Source organism: Rhinopithecus roxellana, chromosome 7 (genome assembly GCF_007565055.1).
Source record: "Rhinopithecus roxellana isolate Shanxi Qingling chromosome 7, ASM756505v1, whole genome shotgun sequence".
NCBI lineage: Eukaryota > Metazoa > Chordata > Mammalia > Primates > Cercopithecidae > Rhinopithecus > Rhinopithecus roxellana.
Window position 1 is genome coordinate 26,196,476 of NC_044555.1, and position 21,248 is coordinate 26,217,723.

At 43.4% G+C, this 21,248-nt stretch overlaps 1 pseudogene; it reads left to right on the forward strand.

The window, feature by feature from the left end:
• LOC104676985 lies at positions 1-15,775 on the forward strand (annotated as a pseudogene).
• Positions 15,776-21,248: the final 5,473 nt, after the last annotated feature.

Below are 21,248 nucleotides of genomic sequence, written 5' to 3' on the forward strand. Positions count from 1 at the left end.
ATGAGTCATATGGTGGTAGAAAATGCCCTCGACCTAGAGGAGCAGTTTGCTCATCTGGACCTGAATTCCTCTGATAAACAGAGTGGAGGAGGAAGTACAGCAAGCCAAGAGTGCTATATACCTCCTCACTTAAGGAACAAGGAAGCATCTAAAGGATTCTATGATAAAGACAGTTCAGGTTGGAGTTGTAGCAAAGATAAGGATGCATATAGCAGTTTTGGGTCTTGAGATTCAAGAGGAAAGCCTGGTTATTTCAGTGATTGTGGAAGTGGATCGGGGGAAGATTTGATGATCCTGGATGGAGTGACTACGATGGTATTGGCAGTAATGGTGACAGCACTGGCTTTGGCAAATTTGAACGGAGTGGACACAGTCATTGGTGTGACAAGTCAGATAAAGATTATTGGTCAAAACTGCTTCCACCAAGTGAATGCTTGGAGCAGGTACTCTTTTCTGGAGGAAACACTGGGATTAACTTTGAGAAATATGACGATATATCAATAGAGGCAACCAACAGTAACTGTCTTCCACATATTGAAAATTTCAGCAGTTGACATGGGAGAAATTATCATGGGGAACATTGAGTTTGTTACCTGCGTCTGTATAAGAGACCACTTGAGCAGGCTTAGTGTGAGCAACAAGGCTGTTTATTCACTTGGGTGCAAATGGGCTAAATCTGAGAAAGGAATGAGCAAAGGGTGGTGGGATTATCATTGGTTCTTACAGGTTTGGGATAGGCGGTTGAGTCAGGAGCAATTTTTTGCGGGCAGCACATGGATGTTACAAAGTACATTCACAAGGGCGGGGGGAATGTTACAAAGCACATTCACAAGGGTGGGGCTGGTGTATTGTCACAAGGGCAGGGGAGGAATGTTACAAAGTACATTCATAAGGATGGGGAATATCACAAAGTACATTATCACAAGGGCAGGGGAATGTCACAATGGCTTGACCATGGTATGGCCAGCTCAGAGGACCTTATATTCCTGTCTTTTTATGTTAATAATGAAGAAATAAAATAAGAAAGTAATGAAAACTTTGGGTGAAAATTTTGGGGGCAGTATGGACGGGTGATGGGCAACATTTCTCAGGGCTGCTTCAAGTGGGATTGGGGCAGTGTGGGAACCCAAAGTGGGAGAGATTAGACTGAAGTAAGATTTTGGGGTAAGAGGTGATATTGTGGGGTTGTTAAAAGCAGCATTTGTCATACAGAGTGATTAGTGATAGCATGGATGCAGTTTTGTAGGAATTGAGAGATTAATCGGAAGACATAAGGCCCAATAAGAGGAGGAAGATAGGTATTACAGGACTAACGATTGGAAGAAGCCAGGATACCCAGTTAGAGAGTGACCAGGTGGGTCCAGCATAATTAGTTGCCTGATTAGTGAGTTTTTGAGTTCTTTGAGTTTTCTGATGTTACCATACACCAGGACAGATTGATTTAAGTAAAAACAACACTCTTCATTAAGAAATATACCGAGTCCTCCTTTTCCAGCAGTGAGTAAATTGAGGCCTTGGCGGTTCTGGAGGACAACTGCAGCTGAAGAGTCAACCTGGGCTTGGAGGACAGATAAAGTTTTTGATATATCTGTAACGCTAGCAGAGAAGTCATTAAAGAGGCTGCGGAATGTTATGACAGAGGTTGAGATGCCTGCTATTTCCAGTTCCAAGTGCAATAGTGGAGGCAGAAAGTCCTAGACCCATAAGTAAAGGGATTAGTGGGAAGACTCTTTTTTGTCATGTTGATGTCATGAGGGGGACAGGCAGTTGTTCGTTCCCATCTACAAACTGGATTTTGGGGATAAGGAAGACTAGGGAACATGTGCCCATCTAGCTGGCAGGTAGGCACATGTAGGTGGAAGAGCCACATAAAAAGAAGAGACCAGCTCGGTGGGGGAGACCTTACCCAAGTGGCGCTAGAGGGATTAAAGACACACGCACAGAAATATAGAGGTGTGAAGTGGGGAATCACGGGTCTCACAGCCTTCAGAGCTGAGAGCCCTGAACAGAGATTTACCACATATTTATTAACAGTAAACCAGTCATTAGCATTGTTTCTATAGATATTAAATTAACTAAAAGTATCCCTTATGGGAAATGAAGGGATGGGCCAAATTAATTGCACGGGGAACATGCCCTTAAGACACAGATCGCTCAGGCTTTTTTTGTGGCTTAAGAATGTCTTTAAGCGGTTTTCCACCCTGGCCGGGCCAGGTGTTCCTTGCCCTCATTCCCATAAACCCACAACCTTCCAGCTTGGCCATTATGGCCATTATGGACATGTTACATTGCTGCAGAGGTTTTGTTTATGGACAGTTTTTGGGGGGCTTGCTCCCAACATGTCTCCCTTCTTTGATTTGCAAAAAGATAAAAGGGCAGCTTTGTCACGGTGAGCTACTTCTTGCAGGAGTCGGGATCCGCATCTGCAGACTATACAAAGACAAACAACATAGATTAAAAGCACAATCATCATTGAAATCACAGAGCTTCCAAGTATTTTTATCCATTTAAATGGGTTACTAGCTGCTAATTTGTCTGCAGCTCCTTTAAACACTCCAGTTTCTGGCATTAAGGTGTGCCTGGGATGCTTTATATATTTGTTCTTTTAATTTTGCTATATCCAAATACAAGTTTGTAGAGTGTCCTTCTAGTTTTTTTTAATTCTTTCCCAAATTTTGATCTTATTAAGAGCATTAAATAGTTTCCACAAATCCTTATGTTTAGCTCCTAGAGCAGGCCATATCATTTGAGGTTGAGGTGCCACTATACCGCCATGGTTCCAGATAATAGGAACTTTTGCCATACTTATCATTTTTACCATCTGATTTGTTCAGATCATCTGAACATAGTATGGCCATGGCACACAGACCGAGAGGTGCAATTCAAGCTAAACATCCCCTTAGGGGACCGATCAATAATGATTCCATAGGAATCATTGTGCAGCACCTCTGCCTGTTCTGCAGAGCAATCTTCCTAAACAAGTACGTTCATTTTTTCTAACTGGGTCCAATCCTGTTTACAAATAGGTTTTTGAGGGTGGTATGCCTCAATTATAGGATCAGATTTGTTATGGTAAATACTGAGATCAGAAAGCATGTGTAACTGTGTCATACTGATTGCATCCAGGCATTATTACCAGCCCTTACTGAAGGAATACTCACGGCAGTGGTGATAACCGCTCTCATAGCTACCATTAAATTATTCATTGTGACTGGTTGTCCCACTTTCCTCAGGTTTTCTTTTGCCGTCTGTGACAGCTTCTTGATCTGCCCCCAGGTGGGTGGCTGTGTTCGACGGGTGTGGGTCGTGACAGTTGGGGTTCTCCTCAGTGTCAGTCTCAACATGTCTGCAACTGGGAGGTCCTCGGGATCCTCCCAGAGTCTCTTCCACGGCATCTGGCTCATAATAAGGTTTCAGGTGCCTTGATAGTACCCAAATTGGCTGTTGGTTTTGGCCTGGAGAAATACAAGCATAACCTCTACCCCAAGTTATTATTTTACCTATTTCCCAACTTTTTGTTATTGGATCTTTTCACCAAATAATGCTAGATTAAATTGTGTATGGGCTGTCCTATAATCCCTATTTCTCCTCCTTTTTTGTTTTTGTCAGCAGTTGTTCATCTATATGAAATCATAACTGAGCATTTTCAATTAACTGTGTGGAATGAATCACATAGGAAGAATCAGAAATCACATTAATAGGCATATCAGAAGCAGTCAATACCTCAATTACAGCTACAAGCACCGCTTTTTGAGCTGAAGTATAGGAAGTCTGCAAAACTTTACTTTTTGAACCAGAATAAGAAGCTTTACCATTACTAGACCCATCTGTAAAAACATTCTCAGCACCTTCAATTGGTTTAAATTTAGTTATTTTAGGGAGAATCCAATTAGTTAATTTCAAAAACTGAACCAGCTTCATTTTAGGAAAATGATTATTGAGAATACCCACAAAGTCAGCTAAATGGGTTTGCCAAGTAAGACTATTTATAAAATCTTGCTGTATTTGTGCCTTTGTGAGAGGGACAATAATTTTTCCAGGATCATATCCATGTAATTTAACAATCCAAGTTCTCCCAATCCCTATCATAATAGCGATTTGATCTAAATAAGGAGTTAGAGTCCGTGAATTAGTATGTGGAAGAAAAAGGCACTCTACTAAGTCCCGTTCTTGGACAATAACACCAGTAGGTGAATGCTGAGTTGAAAAGATTAGCAAATCTAGAGTCTTCTCTGAATCTATTCTATTTATCTGAGCTTTATGAACTTGCTTTTCAATCAGTTGTAACTCTGCCTCCACCTCCTTTGTTAATTGCCAAGGGCTAGTGAGACTAGGATTTCCTCTAAGGATAGAAAACAGATTATTCATGGCATAGGTAGAGAGCATATCCAATTAATATCCCCTAGTAATTTTTAAAAATCATTTAATGTTTTTAATTTATCCCTATGTATGGTTACTTTCTGTGGCACAATGGTAGTGTCATTTACTAAGGTCCCCAAGTAGGAGTAAGGAGTAGTAGTCTGAATTTTGTCAGAAGCTGTAATTAAACCAGCATGAGAAATTGAATTTTGCAAGTGATCATAACATTGGAGTGATATTTCTCGAGTGGGGGCAGCATAAACTATATCATCCATATAGTGAATAATGTAACACTGTGAAAAGTTTTGACGAGTAGGTTCAATGGCTTGTCCCACATACCTCTGGCAAATAGTTGGACTGTTTAACATGCACTGTGGCAACACTTTCCAATGATAACGTTTAGCAGGCTGCAGGTTGTTTACTGCAGGAATTGTAAATGCAAACCATTCACAGTCTTGCTCAGCTAAGGGGATAGTAAAGAAACAGTCTTTTAAATCTATGACTATTGAAGGCCAACTTTTTGGAATTATAGCAGGAGAAGGCAATCCTGCCTGTAATGCTCCCACAGGTTGTATAACTGAATTGATGGCTCTTAAGTCAGTTAACGTTCTCCATTTACCTGATTTTTTTCTTAATTACGAAAACTGGAGAATTCCAAGGAGAAAATGTTGGAGCTATGTGCCCCTTTTCTAATCGTTCAGCAACTAATTTCTCTAAAGCCTCCAGTTTTTCTTTACTTAGTGGCCATTGTTCTATCCAAATTGGCTTATCTGTTAACCATTTTAAAGGTATAGGTTCTGGAGGCTTAACAATGGCCGCCATCAAAATTTTTTTCCTAATCTTTGGTGGGAACTCTGTTTTTCCACTTGAAGCGGTTTTTTTAAACCTTGCAAATTTTTTTCTGGTCCCATACCAGGGACATATGCCATTTCATGCATTGTATGTTGACTTTGAGGGCTATATAATTGTTCTAGAATTAGAACTTGTGCTCCCCATTGTTGTAATAAATCTCTTCCCCATAAATGTATAGGTACAGAAGTTATAATTGGTTGAATGGTCCCAGGTTGTCCATCAGGCCCCTCACAATGCAAAATATAACTACTTTGATATACTTCAGCAGCTTTACCAACTCCAACTATGTTAAATTGAGTGGGTTGAATTGGCCACGTGGACAGCCAGTGCTGTAGAGAAATGATTGAAATTTCCACTCCCGTATCTACCAAACCTTTACATTTCTTTCCTTGAATAGTTATTTCACAGGTAGGACGTTTATCAGTAATTTGATTTACCCAATAATCTGCTTTGCCTTGTTTATTTGTGCTTCCAAATCCTCCTGTTCATTTAGTTTCACTTTTCCCCATTCCCACATATGGCACAATCAGGAGCTGTGCTATGTGCTCTCCTGGCTCTGCTTTCCAGGGAACAGGAGTAGATACAACAATTTGAATTTCCCCATTGTAATCTGAATCAATGACTCCTGTATGTATTTGTATGCCTTTTAAACTTACACTAGACCTTCCTAAAAGTAATCCTATTGTCCCTGCCGGCAAGGGTCCACAGACTCCTGTTGGGACCTTTTGCGGGGGTTCCCCAGGCAGAAGACTCACAGCTTTCATGCAGCATAAATCTACTGTGGCACTACCAGCTGTGGCGGGGGACAGACATTGTACAGGGGTGAGGGAATGGCCTGAGCTGGAAATGCCCCAGTTTAGAATGGGGCCCGGGACAGGCCCCTCTCATGGCATTTCCCAAAATCGGGTTCCCTTCTTTATCAAACTTAGAATGACACTGACTAGCCCAGTGTTTTCCTTTTTTACATTTTGGACATATTTCAGGCTCAACAGTTTTCCTTTTTCCCCTATCTGAAAATCTGACTCGTTGATTTTTTTCTACATAATTTTTTAGTATGACCATGCTTCCCACAGTTAAAACAAGCTCCAGGAAATGGAGTATTTCATTTATCCACTCTCAGCCCTGCCATTGCCTGTGCCAACAAGTTAGTTTTATGCAGATTACCTCCAATACCATCATAGGCCTTGATATAATCAACTAAATGTGCTTTCCCTCTGAAAGGTCACAGAGCAGCCTGGCAATCGGGATTAGCATTGTCGAAAGCTAATAATTGCAACACTATACCATGAGTGGCCGAATCTGTAATCATCTTTTTAAGAGACGCCTGTAACTGAGCTATAAAATCAACATATGGTTCTCTGGGTCCCTGTTTTATAGCACTAAAGGAAGGGTATTGTTCCCCACCTGAAGTGATTTTTTCCCAAGCTCTAATGTACACTCCTCTAAGCTGTTCTATGGCATCATCCTGCATGACCAGTTGTGCATCTAAAACCAGCCCAGCCGCCAACCCCCAAAAGTTGGTCTGCAGTTATATTAATTTGAGTTTGGGCCTGGGCATTGCGAGCAGCCTGAAGGGAAGCTTCATCTGCCCACCAAGTTTTAAATTATAAGAACTGAGCAGGAGTTAGACAAGCTCGAGTAAGAGTGTCCCAGTCAGTAGGTATCATTCGACTGGAAACAGTAACATTCTTTAACAGTCCCACTACAAAAGGAGAACCTGGTCCATACTGACTTATTGCTTGTTTTAATTCTTTGAGTAATTTAAAAGGAAAAGGCTCAAATGTAGCTATAATATTCCCCTCTTGATCTGGGGGGTGTATTCTAACAGGGAACTGCCAAGTCTCTACATCGCCCTCTCATCTAGCTTGCTGAATTCCTGCCTGAATCAAACTAAGAGCAGTCGCTCGAGGCACTGCTTGAACAGTAACTGGGGTAATTACTTTTTGCCCAGTGTACTCCAGAAAAGAAAGATCTGGGGGGTCATTTTCTTCAAAATAATAATGAGGGGGTGCAGAAGGGTAGGGATGAACCTCTCCTTCCTTTGCCGCTTTAGCTTCAGCTGGCAAATAAACATGCCCTGTAACCTCTTCTGTTACTTCACTATACTCTTGTTCCTCCTCATCAGTGTGAAAAAGTTCCAAGGTGAAACGAACCAGACCCCAAACTTGCTCCATTGTTACCCTGAAGCTTCTGAGCTCCTCTTCTTTCTTACCAAGGGGATTGCTTTAAGAGTACTGGGGTGTCCTCCAGCTAGTTTTCCGTTCCAACCGTCGCTCCGGCAACCCTTCGACCTGGATTCGAGCCCCCATGAATGGACGCCACTTGCTGAGACCAGCTCGGTCGGGAAGACCCTAACCCAGCGGTGCTAGAGGAATTAAAGACACACACATAGAAATCTAGAGATGTGAAGTGGGGAATCAGGGGTCTCACAGCCTTCAGAGCTGAGAGCCCTGAACAGAGATTTACCCACACGTTTATTAACAGCAAACCAGTCATTAGCATTGTTTCTATAGATATTAAATTAACTAAAAGTATCCCTTAAGGGAAACGAAGGGATGGGCCGAATTAATTGCAGCAGGAACACGCCCTTAAGACACAGATCGCTCAGGTTTTTGTTTGTGGCTTAAGAATGCCTTTAAGCGGTTTTCCGCCCTGGGTGGGTCAGGTGTTCCTTGCCCTCATTCCGGTAAACCCACAACCTTCCCGCTTGGGCGTTATGGCGATTATGGGCATGTTACAGTGCTGCAGAGATTTTGTTTATGGCCAGTTTTTGGGGGGCTTGCTCCCAATAACCTTGTGTCAGGCAGAACTGGAAATGTAAAGTGAAAAGGTGAGATGGTGTACTGAGAGGAGTCCTGCACCCCAAATCCTAGAGATCCAGCAAGGACAGCAGCTGTTAGAGGTTGTAATGGGGATTGATGGTGCAATTGTGTAGAGTGAGAGGTTTGGCTTTCATGGTATATGAGAAAGCGCATAGTGTCTACAAGTAACCTTTCACTGCTATTGGTGGGGCTGGGTACAAGCAAGCAAGAAGGGTCAGGAGGACAGTCAGATGAGCAGGGAGAGGTAGCCAAGGATGGAGTGAGATGCAGGGTAGGTGTCTTCCTAAACAATAGTGACTGCCAATTTTTTTTAGTTTGTCAATAATGATAGAGGGCTTATCAGTAATGCGAAGTTGGAATGCTCCCATCTGTTTGGTAATGTGTGTGGCTGAGTTCTGGAGATAAGGACTAAAGGAACATTTGGAAGGTGGAAGGTTGCCTAAAGGGATTCCAGTAGGCTGTTGTCAGGAGATGCATAAAGGAGCAGCAACAGGGATAGTTGTCTGTGTGGTTAGGGGTCCAAATATTGGTGGGGGGAGGGGGGTGGAATTGACATAAGGAGAAAGGTGCCGCAAGTAGATGCGGAGAAGTGTGGCAACTTGTTGGTGCGAAATGTCTAGGGAGTTCTCACCAAATCTGTCTAGAAAGTAAAGAATTTCCTCAGGTGGGTAAAGATGAGGGCTATTAAAGGAGGTTCAGAGGTGCAGGGAGACAGGAGAGGTAGCCCAGTCGGCCTGTAGAGCGGGGATGGCTGTGTAAGAGCAGGAAGAAAGGGAAACACATAGCCAACAATTCTTTGCTAGAGAAGGATTGGAGGCAGTGAGGAAAGAGCAGGTGAGATTGATAGTATGCTGGGGGTACCTAGGAAGAGGTAGAGAGTGACTGGAGAATGGGGGCAAGGATAAGAGTGAATAGAAAAGTTAAAAAAAAAAAAAAAGGACTTCATCAGGATAGAAGAATTGTGTACCTTGCCACTGAAGATCTTCTATCCACTCCCAGAGCGAGTTAAGGGTGGCGGTTTGAGGTAAAACCAGGAGATACCAGTTATGATGGTTTGGAGGAAAAGTGTAAACCGGCAGTGTAAACAAGGGCAGGGCATTTATGAGTAGTTGAGAATGGTGAATAGGAGTATGACTAGACTGAAGATAGTAGGGATGACAAGTTTTTGGGGCACAGTCCAAGTAGTGGAGGTGACTCCATAAAGCCCTGTTACAAAAAGTAGGGTAAGGATGAATAGACCTAATAGAATGAAGGAATGTATTAGACTCATAAGGGTTATTACTGTTCTTCAGAAATGCGAGTGAGTTTAAGGGAAGTAGAGGAGAGTACCTGCGATTTCCAGGAGGAAGAGGAGAGATCAGGCTGGCTGGCGGACACAGCTTTATTCTGGAAAGGTGAATCCAGTAGGGAAGGTCCTGCAGGCGGACAGCAATTGGGGTACTATAGATGACTAAATAGGGTTCAGTCCATTGAGGTTGTAGAGTTTGAGGGGTCAGATTCTTAACAAGAACTGATCGTCCAGCTAGGGTGTCTTCATATGGCTGGGAATCTGGAGTAGGCAAGAAAAGATTAGCAGCCTGGTGAATTTCCTGTCTAGCCTGCTAGAGGACCAGAAGATAGTCGTCTTGAGAGCTGGTGTCTGGCATGAGGTTGGGGCCCAGCAAGAAGGTACGTCCATGTAAAATTTCAAATGGACTATACCCTGTAGCTTCTCAAGGATAGGCTCTAATTCTAAGGAGGGCAAATGGTAAAAGTGCTGTCCAGTCTTTTTTAAGTTGGAGGCTGAGCTTGGTGAGGTGTGTTTTTAAAAGACCATTAGTTCTTTCTACCTTTCCCAAAGATTAAGGATGGTAGGGGGTATGAAGTTTCCACTGGATGCCAATGGCCTGGGAGACTGCTTGAGTGACCTGACTAATGAAGGCCGGTCCCTTATCAGACTGTATAGAGGTCAGAAGGTCAAACAGAGGAATTATGTCTGACAGAAGGGAAGAAATGACTGTGGTGGCCTTCTCAGACCCTGTGGGAAAGGCCTCTACCCATCCAGTGAAGATATCTACCCAGACCAAAAGATATCTTAGTTTTTTGACTCAGGGCATATGGGTAAAGTTAATCTGCCAGTCTTGGGTGGTGGCAAATCCTCTAGCTTGATGTGTAGGAAAGGGAGGGGGCCTGCAATATCCCTGAGGGGTGGTAGAGTAGCAGATGAAACACTGAGAAGTAATTTCCTTGAGGATGGATTTCCATGATGGAAAAGAAATGAGAGGTTCTAAGAGATGGGCCATTGGCTTGTAACCCACATGAAAGAGGTTATGAAAGGATGATAAGATAGAATGAGCCTGTGAGGCAGGAAGGAGGAATTTTCCTTGATCCAAGGACCACTTGCCTTGAGTAGGAAGGGATTGATAGGTAAGAGTTTCAATGGGAGAATAGGTGAGAGTGATAGTTGAGAAGGAAGAAAACTGGCCATGAGGGACAGATATGGGAAAACTAGCTGCTTCTTTTGCTGTATTATCAGCATAAGTATTCCCTCAAGCAATGGGATCTGGTGACCTCTGATGCCCCTTGCAGTGAATGACTTCAGCTTCCTTTGGCAGTAGTCTTAAGAACGATTTTTATTAAGGTGCGTTGATGATGGAGGACCCTTGTGTAGTGAGAAAACCTCTTTCTGCCCATATAACAGCATGGTGATGTAGGATGTGGAAGCCATACTTGGAATCAGTGTAGATATTGACACGTAGTCCCTTTGCAAGCATGAGGGCCCAGTTTAAAGCAATGAGTTCGGCTTGTTGAGAGGTAGTGGAAAGGGGCAGGGCAGTAGCTTCAATGACAGATGTGGAAGACACTACAGCATAGCCTGCCCTTGCTGGTGACTGATGATTGGGCCTTGAAGAACTACCATCATAAACCAAGTGTGGTCTGGATTAGGAACAGGAAAGAGGGAAATACGGGCAAATGGGGAGGATGCCATATGGATTAGAGAGATACAGTCATGAGGTTCAGGTTTGGTGCTAGGTATAAGGTGAGAGGATGGGTTGAAGTTTGTGCCAGGATACAGACTTTGTGGGAGTTTCAATAAATAGTGAGTACAGTTGGAGGAGTTAGGGGGTGGAAAGTATATGTGCCAAGCGTGATTAGGAAAATAGATGTTGAAACTTATGAGAGCTGTAGAGAGTAAGTGGGGCATGGGTTGTGATCTTGAGGGCCTCTAGAAGTATTGAAGCGGCAGCTGCTGCCGCACGTAGACACGAGGGCCAGCCTAGAACTGTGAAGTTAAGTTGTTTGGATAGGAAGGCTACAGGTCGTGGGCCTGGTTCCTGTGTAAGAACTCTTGACCGCACAGCCTTGTATTTCAGCTGTATGTAAGAAAAAGGATTGGGACGAGTTAGGGAGTACTAATGTGGGGACTGTTTCTAGGGCTGTCTTTAAGGAACAAAAAGAAGAGTGGGGAAAGGACTTAGGGTCTATGGGATCAGTCAGGTTTCCCTTTATAAGTTTATATAGTGGTTTAGTTGGATTGCAAAACCTGGTATGCCAAGGCAAAAGTATCCAACCATGCCTAGGAAGGAAAGGAGTTGTTGCTTTGTAGAAGCGGTTGGGGTTTTGGAGACTAGCCATACACAGTTAGCAGGGAGAGCATGTGTGTTTTGATGAAGGACTGCCAAGATAGGTAATGGATGGGGAAGAAATTTGGGCTTTAGAGGGGGATATATGATACCGCTTTGAGAATATATGTCGAAGGAGCAGGAGGGTATCCTGTTGGGAAGATTCATAAGAGGGGATGCAGAGGAGAAGGTTGTCCATATATTGAATAAGGTGAGAAACAGATGGACGGAAAGAAAGTAGATCATGAGAAAGAGTTTGACTAAAGTAATGGGGGCTGTCTCTGAAGCCTTGTGGCAGTACAGTCCAGGTGAGTTGCTGAGACTGGTGGGTGTCGGGGTCAGTCCATGTGAAAGCAAAAAGAGGCTGGGATGAGGGGTGCAAAAGAATAGTGAGGAAAGTATCTTTGAGGTCAAGGATGGAATAATGAGTTGTGGAGGGAGGTATTGAGGATAGGAGAGTATATGGGTTTGGCACCACAGGATGGATAGGTAAGACAATTTGGTTAATAAGGCAAAGATCCTGAACCAAGCTGTAAGATTTATCCACTTTCTGGACTAGTAGCTATAACTCAGAGATATGTTGCCGCTTGGCAGCTTCTTTTCTGTTATTGAACACCTTGAAGGTGAGGTTGATTAAATCCTATTGTGGGATTTGAGGGCCAGAATCCAACTTTTGGAGTTTTTTTCTAATGTCAGGAGTGCATTGGGTCATAAAATGCATATTAAGGATAAGGCAGCCTTCTGGCCCCTCTGGGTCTAGGGCTGTAAAGCATCTAAGGGTAGCTGCTAAGCAGGCCATGAACTGGGTTGGGTTTTCATCTTTACCTTGGGTAGTTTCCTTTAGCTTGTCATAATTAACAGCTTTGTATGCTGCCTTTTTGTGCCCCTAGACTAGGCAGGAGACCATGTAATCTCACCTAGCTATGCCTGGGGAGTCTGTGTGGTATTGCCAACAGGGATCCTCTCAGGGAACTGTCCTGGTGCCCTCTTGGAGGCCTGGCTCATGAAGCTGGCAGGTGTCTGCATAGGACTGGGCTAGAGAATAAACTCTTTCTCATTTATCTGGGTAGAGGGTAGAGGTCAGGATGACATTTATCTCACTCCAGGTTAAATTGAAGGACTGAGTTAGATATTGGAATTCCTGTATATATTTATTGGAGTCTGATGAGAAAGAGCCTAAATGCTGTCTGATTTGGGAAAGGTCTGATAGAGAAAAAGGCACATGTACCCTGACTATGCCTTCAGCTCCAGCCACCTCTCTAAGAGGAAATTTTTGGGCAGGTGGGGGAGAGCTAGTCATGGAATGAAACTGTAAGCCAGACCGGGTGTGAGGAGGGAAGGTAATAGAAGGGTTATAGGGTGGGGGAGTGGAGGCTATGGAAGAATTGGGACCTGATTCAGCCTGGTGAGGAGTGGCCAGGGGAGGAGAAGAGAGGTAAGAGATGTCAGTGGAAAAGGAGGATTCAGAGGACTCTGAGTTTGGGGTGGAGACCAGAGGAGCGGATGGGAGAGAAAGAAGGAAAATCTGGGACAAGTTGCATTGGGAGCAGAGACTAGGGAGGGAATGAAGAGTAAAAAAATGCCTGGATGTAAGGCACCTTGGACCATTTGCCCATTTTTTGACAAAAATTATCTAGGTCTTGTAGGATAGACAAATCAAAAGTGCCATTCTCTGGCCACTTGGAACTATTGTTGAGTTTGTACCAGGGCCAAGCAGTATTAGAGAAAAAATAAGATGTTTAGGTTTTAGGTCAGGTGTTAGTCGAATGGGTTTTAGGTTTTTAAGAACACAGGCTAAGGGGGAAGAGGGAGGAATGGATGGCAGAAAGTTACCCATAGTGGAGAAGGTAAGTTTAAAAAGGAAGGTAGAGACATGGAGAAATGGAGGTGGCAGCTACAGACTTCCAGTAGGTGTTCCTGACTGAGTCCTGGGCTGTAATGTGGGTGAGCAGCCAAAGCAGGCATCCCCACAATTGACCTGCCACCAAGGGAATGTGGGTGAATGATCAAGGCAGGTGTCCCCGTGGTGATCAGACACCAAGGGAAGACTGTCTTCCCAAGTCTGTGACCAACATCGGAATTTTTGAATGCACGGATAAAGTGTGTCTCCTTTTTGTCTCTACCAGGAAGGGAGAGAAACTGAAATTGAAAGGAAAGAGATTGAAGGGAGGTGAGAGAGGTTAGGTAGAGAGCGAAAAACCCGCTTACCCGAGTGTGAAGAACTGCTTACCGATTTGAAATTGGTGAGATGGTCCTTGGGTTGGCTGGTCTGATGACCCGAGGTCATAGGTGGATCTCCTCACAGAGGGAGCGTGAGGACAGGGGACCAGTCTCTCAAAGGAGTCCCCCTGTCCCGGGTCTTCGGCACCAAATATTATGCGTGTCCGTATAAGAGACCACCTGAGTAGGCTTAGTGTGAGCAACAAGGCTGTTTATCCACTTGGGTGCAAGTGGGCTGAGTCCGAGAAAGGAGTCAGCAAAGGGTGGTGGGATTATCATTTATTCTTATAAGTTTCGGATAGGCAGTGGAGTCAGAAGCAATTTTTTGCAGGCAGGGGATAGATGTTACAAATACATTCACAAGGGCAGGGAGGAATGTTACAAAGTACATTCACAAGGGCGGGGAGCATGTATTGTCACAAGGGTGGGGAGGAATGTTAGAAACTACCTTCACAAGGATGGGGAATATCACAAAGTACATTATCACAAGGGCGGGGGAATGTCACGATGGCTTGACCACGGTGCGGCCAGCTCAGAGGACCTTACAGAGCTTACTCACTATACTCATCCTACTCCACTGCAAAAACATGCCATTCCTATTATTAGGGGAAAAAGAGACTTAATGGCTTGTGCCCAAGCAGGGTCTGGGAAAACTGCAGCATTTCTTTTACCCGTACTGAGTCAGATATATATAGATGGTCCAGGAAAAGCTTTGAAGGCTGTGAAGGAAAATGGAAGGTATGGGTGCCAATCTCCTGGGTTTTAGTCCCAACAAGAGAATTGGCTGTACAGATATGACGAAGCCAGAAAATTTTCATACCAGTGTAGAGTTCATCCTTGTGTAGTTAATGGTGATGCTGATATTGGTCAACAAATTCAGGTCTTGGAACATGGATGCCACTTGTTAGTAGCCACGCCAGGATGTCTAGTGGATTTGATGGAAAGAGGAAAGATTGGATTAGACTTCTGCAAATACTTAGTGTTGGATGAAGTTGATAGGATGTTAGATACGGGATCTGGACCTCAGATACATCATATACTTGAACAAGATACTATGCCACCAAAGGGCATTCATCACATCATGATGTTTAGTGCCACTTTTCCTAAGGAAATACGATGCTTGCTCATGACTTTTTGGATGAATATATATTTTTGGCTGTAGGCAGAGTAGGCTCTACCTCTGAAGTAGTTTGAGTGGAAGTAGTTTGGGTGGAAGAGCCAGATAAACGGTCATTTCTGCTTGATCTCTTAAATGCACCAGGGAAGGATTCACTGACTTTAGAGTTTGTGGAGACAAAAAAGGGAGCAGATTCTCTGGAGAATTTCTTATACCATGAAGTATATCCTTGTACTAGTATTCATGGAGACCAATCACAGAGAGATCAAGAAGGAGGCCCTTCACTAGTTTTCCTTGGGGAAAAGCCCAATTCTAGTGGCTACAGCTGTGGCAGCATGAAGACTAGACATTTCAAATGTGAAACATGCTTCAATTTTGATTTGCCAAGTGATATTGAAGAATATGTGCCTTGTATTGGCTGTACAGGATGTGTGGGAAACCAGGGCCTTGCCATCTCATTATTTAATGAAAGAAATATGAATATTACAAAGGATTTGTTGGATATTCTTGTAGAATTTAAACAAGAAGTGCCTGCTTGATTGGAAAACATAGCTTATAAACACCACTACAAGGGTGGTATTTGTGCATGATCTAAAAGATTGAGTGGAGCATTTGGTGCCAGAGACTATTGACAATGTAGTGGTTCCAGCAGTTCTGGCTTTAGTAGTAGTCATACAAGCAGCAGCTGCAGTGGTGGATGTGGTCATGACATCAGCAGCAGATGTGGTAAAGGTGGCTATGGAGGCTTCTACAATAGTGATGGATGTGTAGGAAATTATAACTCTTGTTATAAGAGTTACTAAGAGCTGGGCATGGTGGCTCACGCCTGTAATCCCAGCACTTTCGGAGGCCAAGGTGGGCGGATCACGAGGTCAGGAGTTCAAGACCAGTTTGGCCAACATAGTGAAACCCTGTCTCTACTAAAAATACACAAAAAATTAGTCAGGCATGGTGGTGTGTGCCTGTAATCCCAGCTACTCGGGAGTCTGAGGAGGAGAATCGTGTGAACCCAGGAGGCAGAGGTTGCAGTGAGCCGAGATCGTGCCACTGCACTCTAGCCTGGGTGACAGAAGGAGACTCCGTCTCAGAAAAAAAAAAAAAAAGAGTTATTAAGAAATTATTTTAGGCAGATAGGAAAAGGGGTCCTTGGGAAGTTTTTGTTTCTTTTAGAGCAACTCCAGAAACTGGTGAGATGGTTTCTTATGTAGCAGGAAAGCCCTGGCTCTTAGAACTGGGCCAGCAAGCTTTGATATGCAAATACCAGCCATCAGAAACTGGGCCCACCCAAACATGGCAATTCCTGCAGTCTTATTCTTGCCCTGGCCTCCACATGTGCCTGGTGACATGGCCACCCCCACATATCCAACATGTGTAAAACATCCTGGTGCCCTGTATTTGCATATTAAAAGGCTAGGGTGGAAGGGCCAGTTTTTTTCCCCTGCTACTTGAATGATATGCTTGGTCAAACCAATCCCCCGAGCCCTATCCAAATCAGACACCACCTCCTCCAGCCTCCTCATATAAGCAGCCACTTTTCTGTCACACTTGGGGTTTTTCTCTTTGTTCCAATCCCCCTACCTTCTGTCTCTGTACGGGGGAGCTGTTTTCTTCTTCCTTCCTTCTTTCTTGCCTATTATACTCTCCGCTCTTTAAAACCACTCCATGTGGGTCTGTGTCATTTTATCTAAATTGACACAAGATTAAGGACCCTGGTGTTCCTCCAGTTATAGGAGCCATATCATTTTGATCCATTGGCTGGCAAACTGAGGTACAGCCTTTGTTGAAGCAGTAAGTATGAAAACAAGCTTAAAATCTGTTCCATCATTCACAAGGTGCTCTTGGCCTCTATATTAAAATAAAATCAAATAGATCAACCCAAACTACTTTCTGTGTGATATTCTCAGATGTAGAGCCTACTCTGCCTGCAGCCAAAAAGATATACTCATCTAAAAAGTCACGAGTAAGCATCTGTATTTCCTTAGGAACGGGCATGCATCAGCCTAGTACATACACTTAGCACTGGCTGCCCTACTACAGACTCAGATGTGAGGCTTGCTGGTGAGAACATGGAGAACCCCCCAATACCCATGAGTACTGGGAATGTTGGCCATGTTTTGAACTAGTTTCTTTTCACGGGGAGACCTCGCCATTGAGTGAGGCTGGGAAAAGTTCTGAGGTAACTGAGAATTTCTGGCCAGGGGACATCCTGGCATGATTCACAGGCCTCTGGACCAGACCCAGCCTCCAATAGCCTGTTCCGGGTGTTGGCAGAGAACCCTCAACTATTCTGTTGCAAAACTCTTCTTCCTTCTCTATCCCTGGCATCTTACTCTTTCTCTGATTTAAATGTGCAGGTATTTTTACAGCCTAGGAAAGAAATCCTGTTAGGCAAGATCAGGAAAATGCCTCTAGGAAGAGTTTTCCCCATTCCTCTGCAGTGAAGTTACTCGCTACCGCTTCTCTGGCAAGCACATAGTATTTCTAAGCTAACAGCGCCACCTAGTGGAAATAGGAATCCTCTAGATGAGACACTTTTTTTCCTTTTTCTTTTGTAGTTAACACTGCAGCTTCTTTTTACACCATTAAAAATCAGGCTCTATGCTTCTTCTGGAAATGGGAAGTTTCTGCCTTTAGCAGTTAGGAGTAAGATGCCTAGGGGCTGGGTGCGGTGGCTCACACCTGTGATCCCAGCATTTTGGGAGGATGAGGCAGGCAGATCACGAGGTCAGGAGATCGAGACCATCCTGGCTAACATGGTGAAACCCCGTCTCTATTAAAAATACAAAAAAATTAGCTGGGCATGGTGGAGGGCGACTGTAGTCCCAGCTACTCGGGAGGCTGAGGCAGAAGAATGGTGTGAACCCGGGAGGTGGAGCTTTCCATGAGCCAAGATCACACCACTGTACTCCAGCCCAGGCGACAGAGCAAGACTGTCTAAAAAAAAAAAAAAAAAATTTATTACCACTATTGTCCCATCAGTTAAAAAATGGCCATTCGGTTCCTATGCTCTTTTAAGGCACCTACTATGTCTCTGATTTAAACAGTACTTAATTAGTAAGGGAATTTTAAATTCAGAAGTTAACCGGAACCATTTTTTTTAAGGGTAAGTGCTTTAGCATGGCCTGTAATAGCACGCAATCTAGCACATTGCCTCCACTAAAGGAGCCTTGCCCAAAAGTGACATAGTCTCTCCAGAGATCCGTTTTTCAGAGAGCCAGGCAAATCGCACAGGTTCTAGAAAGTCAAAGGGAAATCACACAAGGTGGATAAGCTAAGGCTGCATGGGTAAGCGTGGTTAGCCCCATCACTTAGCTCATCCGGTTCCATGGCTTGGAGGGCCATGCCTACAACCATGGGGGCCATATTTAACATGGTGTCAGAATCCAGAAACCAGGGAAGGGAGACATTTGGAGGATGCTCCCTGTCTTCTCCACTCTGGCTCATACAGAAAGGAGACAAGAGGATGCTTCTATTCTTGCTTCTAAATGGGTGTTAGAAACAAAATGCTTGTTTCTCAGTGCCGCAAGGAAAAATCAGGATTCAGACAAAAAGTTTTCTCAGCAAGGCAATTTTGCTTTCTGCAGAAAGGGAGCTGCTCATCAGCAATTTTGTCACAAGAGCACAATGAACATAGAAAGGCAGGAATATTTATCCCTTACACATTGGGTCCTTACTGCTGTGTCCTATTTCCATTGGTTGGAGTTGGACCTCACAGTCTAACCTAAACCTGACTGGTTAACAACTTAAAACTTTCCTAAATAGGTAAAGGCAATGGAGAACAAAAGGAAAAGAGGAAGTTGCTTGAGAAAGGATTTAGAAAAGTAATAACATTTCCAAATAAGGAAGGGGCATAGGCTGCAAGCTGGGACATGCCTGAGCATGTTCAGAACAAATATCTTGGTTAAAGTACAAGGACATAGAATGTACTTATTCCCTTATACCTAACAGTTACATAGGATAGGGCTTAACAAAGAGTTATCTGCACAAAGACAGGGAGGCTTGAAGGAAGTTAGTCTTTAAAGGAAACAATTATTTTTAACATTTATTATTTTTTAGAAGGGAAACTTTGAAGATAAACTTTTTACTTTCCACAATTTCTCCCTCTTGGTTTATAGTTCTTCCTCTTATAGTTCTTCCTCTTTGAATTTTTTAATATGTTTTGTCTTAGTTGTTCTGCCTGATGCTCAAAATGTAAAAGTTTCTCTGAATAAGGTGGAGGAGAGTTAAGGGAAGCTTTAGTAAGAGCTGTTTTTATTAACCTTTGCACCAACTCTCAGATGCATGGTATAACACAACACCTAAGAAGAAGAAGTATACTTATTACAATTGCTAAAGAGGTAAGAATTGAGGCTACGGTCTCTCTCCATTGGCTGAACCACCCTTTTAGCCATTTTGAAACAGGGTTATTAATTCCAGAATTTTTAGCTAGCTCTTCAGATAAAGCAGTAAGGCTTTGTAGGGCCTTTGTTATGCTTCCATTAGGAGCAGTGTTGTTTGGGATGAAGGTATAACATTGTGTTTCAATCATAACACAAACACTACCTTTTTCAGTTAATATCATATCTAAAGCCATTCTGTTTTTGCAGGCCATTGGGCTAGTGGACCCTAACTGTTCCACTATTCCTTTGAAAGCATCTTTAGTGCAATTAATAAATCATTGTTGATTGTAATAAATATAGTTTATCCAATCTACATTTTTATTAATGCTATCTATGGGAGGATAGATTCAAACCCTGCAGCTATTTAGTCCCTAGCTTTAAATTTATCTGGTACACCCTGATAAATTTATCTGGTACAGATAAATTTGCATCTAAATAGACATGGAGGTCGAAAGACCCATAAGGGGCTTCTTTTGCTTTACAATGTCATGCTTTTTTCTTTTTCTGGTTGATGAAATGCCAGGGTAAAAGGGATAGCCAATTGAACTAGAGCACAAGTACCACTCCAATTATTTGGCAGAGTATCCAGTAAAGGTCCTCCACAATACCACCATACATCTGCTTGGGGATGAGTAAGGGCAGACTGATGGGTCAGCTCTTGGAAGTGCCTGACCTTACTACATCCTGTTAAGTCTCCAAGGAACACCAAATTTCCCCCTTGTCATTGGAAACACGAGGTAAAATTGGTCGTGGAAGATGGAGGCTGGATGGCCCTCAGGGGCTGACCTGCAAGGTCCTGCACTTTAGGAAATAGTAGAGAGAGTTTGGCAGAGTTCATCATCCCAGGCTGTAGGATTTTGAAAAAAGAGCTACCATGTAGTCCATGTCTTGTTGATTAGAGGACCATCCAAATGGAAAGGGGACAACCTGGGCCTCTGGCCTACCATGTGCACAAGTGTAACAGTTGCTTTTATTTAGAGCGTGGGTGGAATATTTAATCAATTTTAGCCAGGCATTTGCATCCTGATATCCTGTCTCAATTGCTATGGTTTGCCTTTATTACAGAGACTTTGGTTTTGTCAATGTGTCTGGGAAGAGTGATTGATACAGAAGTTGAAGGGGCAATAAAGTGTATTTAAAAAAATTCTTCTAGGATCCTTTCCTGAAATGTCAGCTCCCATACTATAAATACGACTTAATGAAGGGGAAGAGTTTTGAGATGTTGCAATAGTAATAGTAAGCTGTATAGGATTACATTGGTTTTATTAACAGCTAGAAGGAGTAATTCTTTTGCTGAAATGGATATATGGTTTTAAGGACTGACAGTCTGTCTTAGAGGGACAAGAGTCTGCTTCCCACCAATTAATTCAGCTACTATTCTCTGTATTACTAGTATCCTTACAGGAACTTATGTCTTTTTAATCTGAGAAAGTCCAAGAGGGACAGAGATTTTTTCTTTTGTGAAGTAGTAAGCTCTCTTGCTTATGTAAATCTTTAAAAGGTATAACTATACAGGCATTAAAAGTAATAACTTGGGCCGGGCGCGGTGGCTCACGCCTGTAATCCCAGCACTTTGGGAGGCTGAGGTGGGCGGATCACGAGGTCAGGAGATCGAGACCATCCTGGCTAACACAGTGAAACCCTGTCTCCACTCAAAAATACAAAAAATTAGCCGGGCGTGGTGGCGGGCGCCTGTAGTCCCAGCTAGTCGGAAGGCTGAGGCAGGAGAATGGCGTAAACCCGGGAGACGGAACTTGCAGTGAGTCGAGATCGCGCCACTGCACTCCAGCCTGGGCGACAGAGCAAGACTCTGTCTCAAAAGGAAAAAAAAAAAAAAAGTAAAACTTGAGGTGAGTTAGATGTAGTTATGTTAATAATAAGATGGGGAGTAGTTAAA